Source organism: Diospyros lotus, chromosome 11 (genome assembly GCF_014633365.1).
Source record: "Diospyros lotus cultivar Yz01 chromosome 11, ASM1463336v1, whole genome shotgun sequence".
Lineage (NCBI taxonomy): Eukaryota > Viridiplantae > Streptophyta > Magnoliopsida > Ericales > Ebenaceae > Diospyros > Diospyros lotus.
Genome location: NC_068348.1, coordinates 19,037,255 through 19,047,809, shown reverse-complemented (window position 1 = coordinate 19,047,809; position 10,555 = coordinate 19,037,255). Strand labels below are relative to the sequence as shown.

General features: G+C 37.6%; 1 long non-coding RNA gene across 1 annotated transcript; it reads left to right on the top strand.

The window, feature by feature from the left end:
• The first annotated feature begins 8,776 nt into the window (after window positions 1-8,776).
• Window positions 8,777-10,100, top strand: LOC127813569 (uncharacterized). The gene is made up of 3 exons (XR_008026133.1): window positions 8,777-8,924; window positions 9,143-9,227; window positions 9,537-10,100. It is a non-coding gene; the product is annotated as an uncharacterized LOC127813569 (long non-coding RNA).
• Window positions 10,101-10,555: the final 455 nt, after the last annotated feature.

Genomic DNA, 10,555 nt, shown 5'->3' with positions numbered 1-10,555 from the left:
CGATTCAGCCAGTTAGTTTCTTTAGCGAGTTCGTTTTGGTTTTCAAAAATTATACTTTGGCCTGAAAATTCATACATTTACACTTTAACCCCTGAACTATTTAGGACTTTGGCTATTCATGTGGTTCCTTATTTTTATCCCAAATGTCCTTAAGGAGAGTCTTCTTGCATCTTTTATCACCTTCTTAAAGATTTCCTATATTTTTGAGAAATTACACCTTTTCCCGAACCTTTCTGAAATTGTATTCTTATTCTTCAATTTCTATGATTCGTTGAACATATCCTATTTCTTCAAACGCATGAATTTCATAAAAATCTTTGGTATTACATAAATAAAATATCAAATACAAGAGCACTCTCTCTCTAATAATAGTGAACAAAAATATGGCTTTGAACCTTTGGCTCGAGACTTTCTTGTTCAAATTTTTAGATCAGCATTCTTCTTTGTCTTGAGTCTCTTCTGCTTTATATAGTTTTTTCCTCTTTAATGTTGTTGAGTTGTTCTCCAATGGGTAAAAGCCTAAACCTATATTTTTGCAACAAACATTCTTTCTTCTTGTAAAAGCAACGGTTATAATTAAATCCAAATTTAAGTCACATACAATTTTCATGAAATAATGATCAAAGTGCATTAAATGAAGCTATGATTATCTGAAATCCAAAAACTATGTGCATATAATGTTGTTTGCAATGGCTATAATTTTGAATTTCAATATAGCATTAGTCGAGTAAAAATGGTGTTACTTGATTAAGACACACAATTACTCAAGTAATCTTAAGAGTTAGTCAATTAAACTTAGATGTTACTCAATTGCTGAATAATCTTACTTAATTAAGATTATCAATTGCATTAGTTATTACTCGACTAAAAACTGATATTATTCCATTAAAAGCATATCTTAGTAGATTAGCATTTCAACCACTTGTAAATTTGAAATTGTTACTCAAATAACAACTTTTGATACCTGATTAAGATATAACATTACTCGATTACAAATTTTTCTTAGTCGATTAATAATTTGAGTACAGAGACTAACACTTTGTCCAATAATTCTTACTCGACTAAGTATGAAGTTAGTCAATTAATATTGACTTCTTAGTCAGAAAAAAATTAGGTAAAAAAGATATATATAGATACAGAAAATGTCTGTACAGAACCCAACCAGGGCTAGTCGACTAAAAGTTCAAGCACAAAGACTACACATTTTTTGCATGAATTATTACTTGATTAAAATATCTAGTTACTTGACTAAGTATGAAGTTACTCGATTAAAATTAACTTCTTAGTTGACCAAAAATTTAAGCATAGAGACTTGACATTTTGCTCACAACTTAGTACTCGATTAGAATACTAGTTACCCGACTAAGGTATATGTTACTTGATTAAAATTTTTTTCTTAATCAATTAAAATTACAAGTACAAAGATTTGTCACTTTGTCCCAGATTTATTATTCAATTAAAAAATTGTAACAACCCTAAAGTGGGTTTAGGTGTTTTAATACTTGACATCAGGGTAATAGCAATTAAAATGTAAGTCTAAGTATTTTTTTTTTTTATGCTTAATGATAAATTTCCTTGGTGACACATAAATAATTTTAGATTGCATAACTTTATTTTATGGTGCATGGAATCAGAAATTAAGTAAAAGGGCCTCAATTAAATAGTTAATGAGATGTCTAACCCAAGTAGAAAAATAAGCCCGGTGGGCTTGGAAAATATGTATATGGGATGCATGTGATTTGGGCTTAGGCCTATGGTGAGAAATAATTTAGAAATAGTGGGTTTGATGGTGTAATAAGAAAATGGGGAAAAGAAAATAAATTAAGTAGCATTTTTCAATCAAGCCCCTGGATATTTTTGTTTGTAATATGAAAATAGGGTCATTTCAGTAAAATCTAGAGCTGGCGTGCAGACCTATACACACTTATTTTTCCCAGCAGCTTCTGTGCATAAATCTCCCATTTTAGTGCAATGTGTATCCCTACTTTTTGAATGCACTGTTCCATTGCTCCTTTAGTCCATCTCCGTGCTCTTCTTCTTTTTCACCTTCTTCATCTTATTCCATCACTTCTGTTTGCTGCTGTTGTTTGCTTCATGTGCACGGGTGGAACTTTTCTCTGATTTTGCATTCTCAACAGGCAAGTTCTGAAGTACTCTCTTTGGTGTCACCTTATTCTTGGTTCATGATCATTGTTTATTATCCTAAAACTTGCTGAGCCTTGTGGCTCACTTGATCTTCTTTGCCATTCCAAGTAAAGGGAAAGTTATTATTGGGAGCGAGTCCAGTGGGACTAAGGCCTAAGGATAGTGGTATACGGGGACGCATCCTAACTTGACGATCTTGTTAGCATTTTGGTGAGATTTGAGATGAAATGAGTCTTATTTTATTAGTTAACATTAGAGTCTCTTATCTATTTTGTATGGCCGTTGAGCCCGAACTCTTGAGCTATTGGAAGTGTAATTGAACTTAATCATAGTTTCTGCTGCTAATGAATGAAATGAGTTGTTTGTTTAATTGTGGTTTGTTTTATATTATCTCTGTGATGACCTCCTTTCGAATATCCTATACTAGCGGGAATATTCGAGAGTGGGCCCTTACAAAAATATAGTTACTCAACTAAAAAATCAATTAGCTAATTAACTCTTTGGTTATCTAATTAAGATTGTACTGTCACTTTTGTGAGTAGTAATTAATTAAACTTAGAGGTTTTCTACTCTTACTCGATTAAAATGATAATTATTCGAGTGCAACACTTATTATTCAACTAAAATATTTTCTTACTTGATTAGAAGAATATTAGTTTAATAACCTGAAATGTTAGTTGATTAATCCTCAAATCCTAACATAACTTACTCAATTACAAATATGCAATTACTCAAATAATGTTTGAAAGTTAGTTAGAAATAACTTTCCCAAACACATATACTTGATTGATAATGATTTTTACTCGAGTAAAAGACATGTTAATCAATTAATAAATACTATTACTCAATTAACAGCCCAATTTCAATTAAGAGCATATGTTTTGAACTAAGCATCAAAATTAAGGATTCAACAATCTCCTCCTTTTTGATACTAATAAAACATTGCAATAATGATTTCTTTATTTTGATATTACATATCTTATAAATATTGCCCCTCATCTTGATTGCTCATTTTATGATCATTGGAAGAAAATCATTTCCTCCCCTTCTTATATCAAACATTAACAATCAAGTTTTCTCTCCTTTTTTGTATTCTCCCCCTGTTTATATTATTTCTCCTTCTGTTCTTAAGGGTATATTTTTCTCCCCCACTTTTTTCAAATATATATCTCTAAGATCATACTTATCTCTTCTCCTTTTGGTCAAACATATATCTCTCTCCCTTTTTGTTAGTATTTAAAAGAAGGTATGAGATAAATGAGAAAAATATTATGTTCCAAAATAAATAGAATTCTTAGGGAGTACAAATCAAGCTAAAGAAATATAGCATCTAAGTCATCCTAATTTCTACTAGCCTTAGACTCCTGAGGAGCATCTTTTCTTATAGGTTGATTATTTTCTTTTCATTCTTTTTCTCTTTCCTTTTCTTTCATAGTCTCAGTGGTGACTGGATAGAGGTCCTTCTAGCAGTCACCTTGGACCAGCCTAACTTAGTAAGGGTAAGCTTCTAGTTTTGTTCAACCCTTGTAACTCTGTCTTCCATAATTTTTACTCTACCCAATAGCTTTTCTTACCAAGTTTCCATTTCAATCCATTTTCTTAGCAAGAATTGGCCTATGCCTTCTTTTCATTCTGATGTGTCAGGTTGGTTCGAGGGAGTTGTCTTTCTAAAAGAGTTGGGAAGATTGGAAGTAGGCAATGGGGTCATACTTCTTCTGTTCCAATTGCCTCATCTTTCCTGGAAGGCATCCTCCGAATCCCATCAACACATTTGAACTTCATTTTGGTTAGTGTGTACTTAAAGTATGTGTTGAATAAAGAGTGAGGGAGTGGTCTCTTATTTTGAAAGGAGCCTTGGGTTTTTTTTAGAATTTGGCAAACAATAATGCCATAGGGGACTTTTCCTTTTGATTTATTGATGACAAACTGAAACATTCTATCAAAAATAAAGGCTAGAAAGCTGAAGTGAATGTTCTTGAATTGTTGTAGTCTAAATGTTAATCTAATGAACAAGTGCAAGTGCTTAAATTGTTTTGTCTAATATAAGTTTCTCAAGCTTTCAATTTTTACATTCAAAGGCAAGTTGTAATTTTGTAATATTTGATAAGCCTTTGAATTTGTATCTTTGAGCTTAATTGTAACTAAGAGAGATTCATCCTCAATTATATTCTACCATTGTATTGCCTAACTTGTAAGCTAAAGGGCCTATTAGTTTTTGGTAGGAGAATTTGTAATTCCTAGCATTGAGTCTAGAGGGCCTACTAGTTTTTGGTAAGAGGTTTTAATGGATAAAAATCTCTTACGAGTTTATTGAAGGAGTGAATGTAGGCTGGTGTCGAACCACCATATATTGTGAGCCTCCTTTACTTTTGTTGTTGATTTCTCTAGCATCATTTACCTAATTTTCAATTACATCACTATTTAATTTCTCTATATTTTCATCAATACTCAAAATTTCAAAAGTTTCAAACCTTTTTAGAGACACTCAATTCACCCCCTTCTTGGATATGTGGTGTTTCAAGTGTGATACATTACAACAATTGGTATTAAAGCCAATCTCCTTGCATTTTCAATTTAACAATCTAAGGAGAATCTTTTTCAAATGGCACACATTTTCAATACTTCTCACATTGAGGGTTAAAGTGTAACGCCCCACTTTTCCAAATACAAAACAACATGAAATATAAGAAGATATCACCTACGGGCATTATGGAAATCCTTACCAACGGAAACGAAGGATCGAACATAATAGCTAGCTAAAGCTAGATAAAAAGGATTTTCAATAATAAAACCTCTAATATAAGTGCACCGTAATGCATGACTTCAAAAACATCAAATATCTCTTACCACAATCATAGAACATAGCAGTCACGACTTACAACTTTACCAGTATAATAAGTAAATCCAAACTCTATGTAACCCTTGTTTATACAACTGCAATACACAACTCTCAAAACAAACCCAAAGATTTCATAAGATCCATAGTACATGAATAACAGGAAGTTAAACTAAACTTCAGCCTCCTCGTAGCCCTTTTCTCCTGCTTATCTATGGGTACCTGACACGCTGAGATGCCTGGGACGTTGAATGTCCCAGGGGTAAGAAACACCCGAGTTAGATTATTACATCTAAGTGAGTGGTAAAAAAGAAAGAAACAACGCATGCAAGAGCAAAGTGCAATATAACAAGAAGTCTCCCCGAGTCACCATCATCCTTGCCGGCACTTGTGTGAAACGTCTTAGGCCCGCCTGTAGGCTAAGCCCCGCCTTTAGGCACGTGATCTTGGTCCAACCCCTCATGCCTCACCTCTAGGCACGGCCCCACCTGTAGGCACAGGATTGCCCTATCCACAATCATCGTGGCGCTTCTCTAACAAGCGGCTAACCATCATATACAAGTTCCCAATCCACCAATAAAAACTATCACCAAATAACATGTTGAAGACAAAACAGAAGGAATATGTACAAACTAAGGAATATCAAGTAGGCACGGCCTCACCTGTAGACACGGTACACAAACAAAGGAAAATATGTTATGCAAACCACAAGCTACGTGCAAGAGTAGTCATGTTTAATCCCATCGATGAACCACAACAACCAACTCCGTGATGCAAGCAAAATAGGAAAGAAATGCTCAAAAGTAAGGAAACATGAGATGTAAGCAACAACCATCCACAAGTGGAAACCAAGAGTGACAATAGGAATCAAGGAGCATGCACAAGAACCACTCACAAATGAAACCAAGAATGATCAAGAGAAACCATGCACAAGAACCACTCACCTTGATCGTTTTCCCTTCGATAGCACTATTTACAGCCCGGTTTCGAGCACTAGGGGCTGTTTTTGTAGAAATCACGGATTTAAGTGAACCAAACCTTAAATATGTTTATATAGAGTTGTAGATAATTAAAATAGGAGAACAACAGTGAAAATTTCAGGCCAAACATAGGCTGAACGCGCCCTCACGCGCCCCCGGAAGGTTGGCCACGCGCCACCTCCTCTCTTGTTACGGATTCTGCAACCTAAAATTAAAAATGCTATAACTTGCTCATTTTTGCTCTGATTCGCTCTCCATTTGAACCTACGAACTCCTATTTTCATGATCTACGATCCTATGGAAAGAAATTCCATTTACCTCTTTGATTTCCTTTCTGTTTTTGCTACTTTCCGATCAGGTATCTCTATCTTTCCTTCTTTGCTTTTTCTTTGGATTTCTTGCACTTGTTTTCTTTCTTACACTTTAGCTTCACATGGCCTCTCCTCCTCCCCTTTATATAGCCTCTCAAATCCCAAATCTTCAAAATTTATCTTAGCCCCTAAGTTACTTCATTTTCTACCCTAGCAATCATTACAACCTTTGAAATTTCCTCCTTTGATTCTATCTTCCAATGCAAGCCTCCATGCCTTCCAATACTAAGCCTCCAAATACACCCTCACGTGGCCTTTAAGATAAGCTCTATTATCTTCTTCCTCTGTAAGCCAATCCTAGTCTTCCAAGCTAAGCCATTCTAAAACTTTTAGTGTAAGATTAATCATTAATTATTACAACTTCCAAGCTAAGCCACCTTAAGATTTTTGGTGTAAGATTTATCATTCTTCCATAAGACTTTAAGATGAAGTTCCAAATCCAATCCAATCTCTCCAAGTCATGTCTTCTAGGGTAAAGAATCATCATTACAATCATTTCCTTTATTACGTTAATGCCCTGAATCAAAATACCATTCATTTTGCTACTATAATTTCCATTATAACATCCAAGCTTTATATCAAGTTCCGAGGTATTACACAAAGCATCAACCGTTCTTTTTTTTATGGCACTAACTATGGCTATTGGAAGAAAAGAATATATTATTTTTGTAAGGGCTGACTCCGAATATTCCCGTTTAACATAGGATATTCGAAAGAAGGTCATTATAGAGATGATATAGAACAAAACTAAACTCAATTAATAGCTCATTTCATTACTACCAGCGGAATTTAAATTAAGGTTCAGTTACATTTTCAGAATCTCATAACCCTAGGCTCGATGGCCATACAAAATAATAAGAGGCTCAAATGCCAATAAACATAATAGATTCTCATCACTATAAAATCTCACCAAATCACTAACAAGGATCTTTGAAATTAGAACGTGTCTCCGTACACCACTATCCCTGAACTGTAGTTGTAATACCCGGTATTACATGGTATTGAAAATAAATAATTTTGTTTATTTTTTAAAGGATCCCGAGTGGCCCGGGAAGCCCAAGAGTAAATTTCGAGTAATTAATTAATAAAATTATCGAATTGACGGCTGGGAGTGCCTCGGGACTTGGATGTCTAGGGAAGAGGGCAAGAGATTGATGAGCGTCTCGAGATGAGATTAATGACGCTGGAAGCGGTCCGACCGAGAATAATTTTTGGAATAAATTCTGTATAAGCCCGAATGGGTGCCAATATCGAATAGGTGGAGGGGACCTCCTAGAAGCTAAGGGGACCCAAGGGGTGGTTCGGTTACCGGAGTAAGGCAACCCTTAAGTGTTTTCGGGTCGAATAAAGGTCCCGTGCAGGCACAGGGACGAGGTCGGTATTCCCGAGTAGCGGTCGGCTATTAAATTTTGATAAACCAAGATTTTGAGTGGTTTAATTACAATTAATTTTGAGAAATCAAGTTGTTGTGTGGCTTTGATGTAATTAATTTAAAGCTTGGAGGGTGCAAGTGTAGTAAATGGTTCTTCAAGTACAATTATCCAAGTTCTTAAGTGGAATTATGAAGGATTTAGGGGTTTATTGTGTAAATATATACATGTATATATATGTATATGCGTGGGCACCAAGCTTCCAACAGTGCTGTGGTCTCTGAAATTTAAATCAGAGAGAGGAGCCGAGAGTAGAGGGGAGAGATCGAGAGAGAGCTTGCTAATGAGAGTGAAAGAGAGGGAGAGATGGAGTCCGAGAGATTTCGAGGGAGAGCGAGATCGAGAGAGAGATGGCGGCAATGGCTAAAAATTGTAACCATGGCCGTGGTGCTGAAGCTGAGAGGAGCAGCCATGGCTGCTCGATGATGGAAGAAGAAAGTAGAGCTTGGCCGAGGCTCACGAGATCAGAGAAGAGTGAGGGAGAAAGAGAGAAGTGCGAGATCAAAGGAGCCCAGAGGCTAGCCGCGACCAGCAGCAAGGCTGGAAGCTGCCATGGCCGATGAGGCAGCAGCTTCAGGGGAGCTGGAGCATTAGCGAAGGCCGGCTTCGATGGCTGGTCGGGGTCGTGTCGGCATGGAGCGGCTAATGGCAGCACTCCCGATGACCAAGAGGCGTCGATGAAGGTCGGTTGCAGCGGCCATGGCGGACGCTGAGATTGCGGCGCGCAGGTTGGCCGCGGGGAGGCCGACTGCCGTGGATGCTCGAGGCGGGGGCTACCGGTGGCAGCTTGCGGCAGTGCTGGGGCGTTGGCAGTAGCGGAGGTGGCGGAGCCAGCGGCGGTGGCCGGTTGCTGAGCGCGCGGGCGCTGTGCGCGCCAAGGAAGAAGATGAACAGTGGCCGCACGGGAGAAAGAAAATGAAGAAGAAAGAAAAAAAAAAGAAAAGGAAAAAGAAAAAGAAAATAAAAAAGAGATGTGGAAAATCTGGAAAATTGGGGAAAATCCCAAAAAAATTCCAGAAAATTGGGGAAAAGTCCTGGAAATTATATTGAGGCTCATAGAGCATACCGGAAGCTCGAGAATGGGATTTCGGGCATGAGATGGCAGCTCGGGAAGCATTGTCGGCATGAGCGATTGGCCGATTTTTCCTTCCAATTGAATGAGGTAATTAATTATTTCTTTTGAATTAATTGAGGTAAATTAATTTAATTATTTTCATTATGTGAGATAATAAATTATGTAGTATTAGTTGGATTAAACCCTGTGTTGGGGTTATTTGAAATTAGTTAATGGATGATTTTGGTGATATGCGGCGTAGTTGAGGGCATTGGTTTAATGCCGGAGGTTAATGGAGTTGGGTTTGTGTGTGTGTTTGCATCTAGGTTCGACCGGGGAGATGGTGATCCTAGAGGAACTTGAGGTTCAAGTTGGAATTCATGCCGAGGCAGAGATGAGGCTTCGAGCCAGGTAAGGGATGGCCCCATGTGGAGGTGGCCTTGCAAGTTGGTAAATGTGTTTGATAATGTTTTTATGTTGCATTGACATGTAGTGGTTATATCTTGTGTGATGCAAGACCTAGTGGACCTATGGCCATATGGAGGACTAGTGTGGTAGGGGCTGATAGGTTGATGCCTCAAACCTTAGTGGGTTGTGAGGATGTGTGAGCCTAGCCTCATTTGCATGCATTGGCATACATAAACATGATTATATTCATATTTACATGCATTGCACCCTTACTGAGTCTTTATGACTCATGAGGTTTTACCTCATGTGTAGATGATGCAAATCCGGATGCAAGCAGGGATGGCGCCGGGAGGCCGTTGTGGCAACTAGCTGTGTTGCCCGAGTTATGTATTTTTAATATTGCTTGTATGTAGCCAGGGGGCGTGGTGTATGTATACCCTTGTGAGTAAATGTCTGTGTTATTGAGCTTAAATGTATTTAATTGTGTAATCATCATAGTGTGATAGATGATTGTGAGATCGCTTGTTGAATGTGGCATAGTCGGTAAAGCCGAGTTTCGGACCGAGTCAAGACCAGCAAGGTATGTTCTCATAAATCCCCAATACTCAGCGAAGTGTTTGTATACTAGCTTTGTGCCTGGGTCACCTCTGGCTTGCTATGGGGTGAGCTGAAGAGAGGTGAAGCTCACTCGGGTTTCGGGTCTTGATCCGCTGGATTTTCTTATTTGAGTTGGGACCGATTCCTGAGTGGAGCGAAGGGAAGGACGAAGCCTAGTTCCCACCTAGGGCGTTTCCTGTTGAAACATAGTCTAACCCTTCAGTTGTGGTTGTCGGGTGAGTAATCCGATCGATTATTTACCGGTGGCGCCCGTAAGTGGGAGCGAGTCGTTACAGCAGTCCTATTGGACTTGCCCCCAATAATAGTCTTTCCTTTACCTGGAATGGCAAAGAAGATCAAGTGAGCCATAAGGCTCAGTAAGTTCGAGAAACAATGGACAATATATAGGATCTAAGAACATGATGACACCAAGAAAAGTAATCAATGACTCCATAATTATATACAACATTCATAATTCATGAATTTATCAATTCAACTTAATATATCATGTCACCATGTATCACTATGCAAATGTGCATAAAATTTCAATATCATTATCAATTCTCACAGGCTCACAAGCCATCAATCAATACATGCAAGAGTGCATCATTTCATTATCAATATCAATTTTTCTGGCTCTCAAGCCATAAATCGATGCATGCAAAAATGCATAAGTTCCATAAAATCTCACAAATAAATATGGAGCCAACCTGCCTGGCTATGGCCACCTCGTC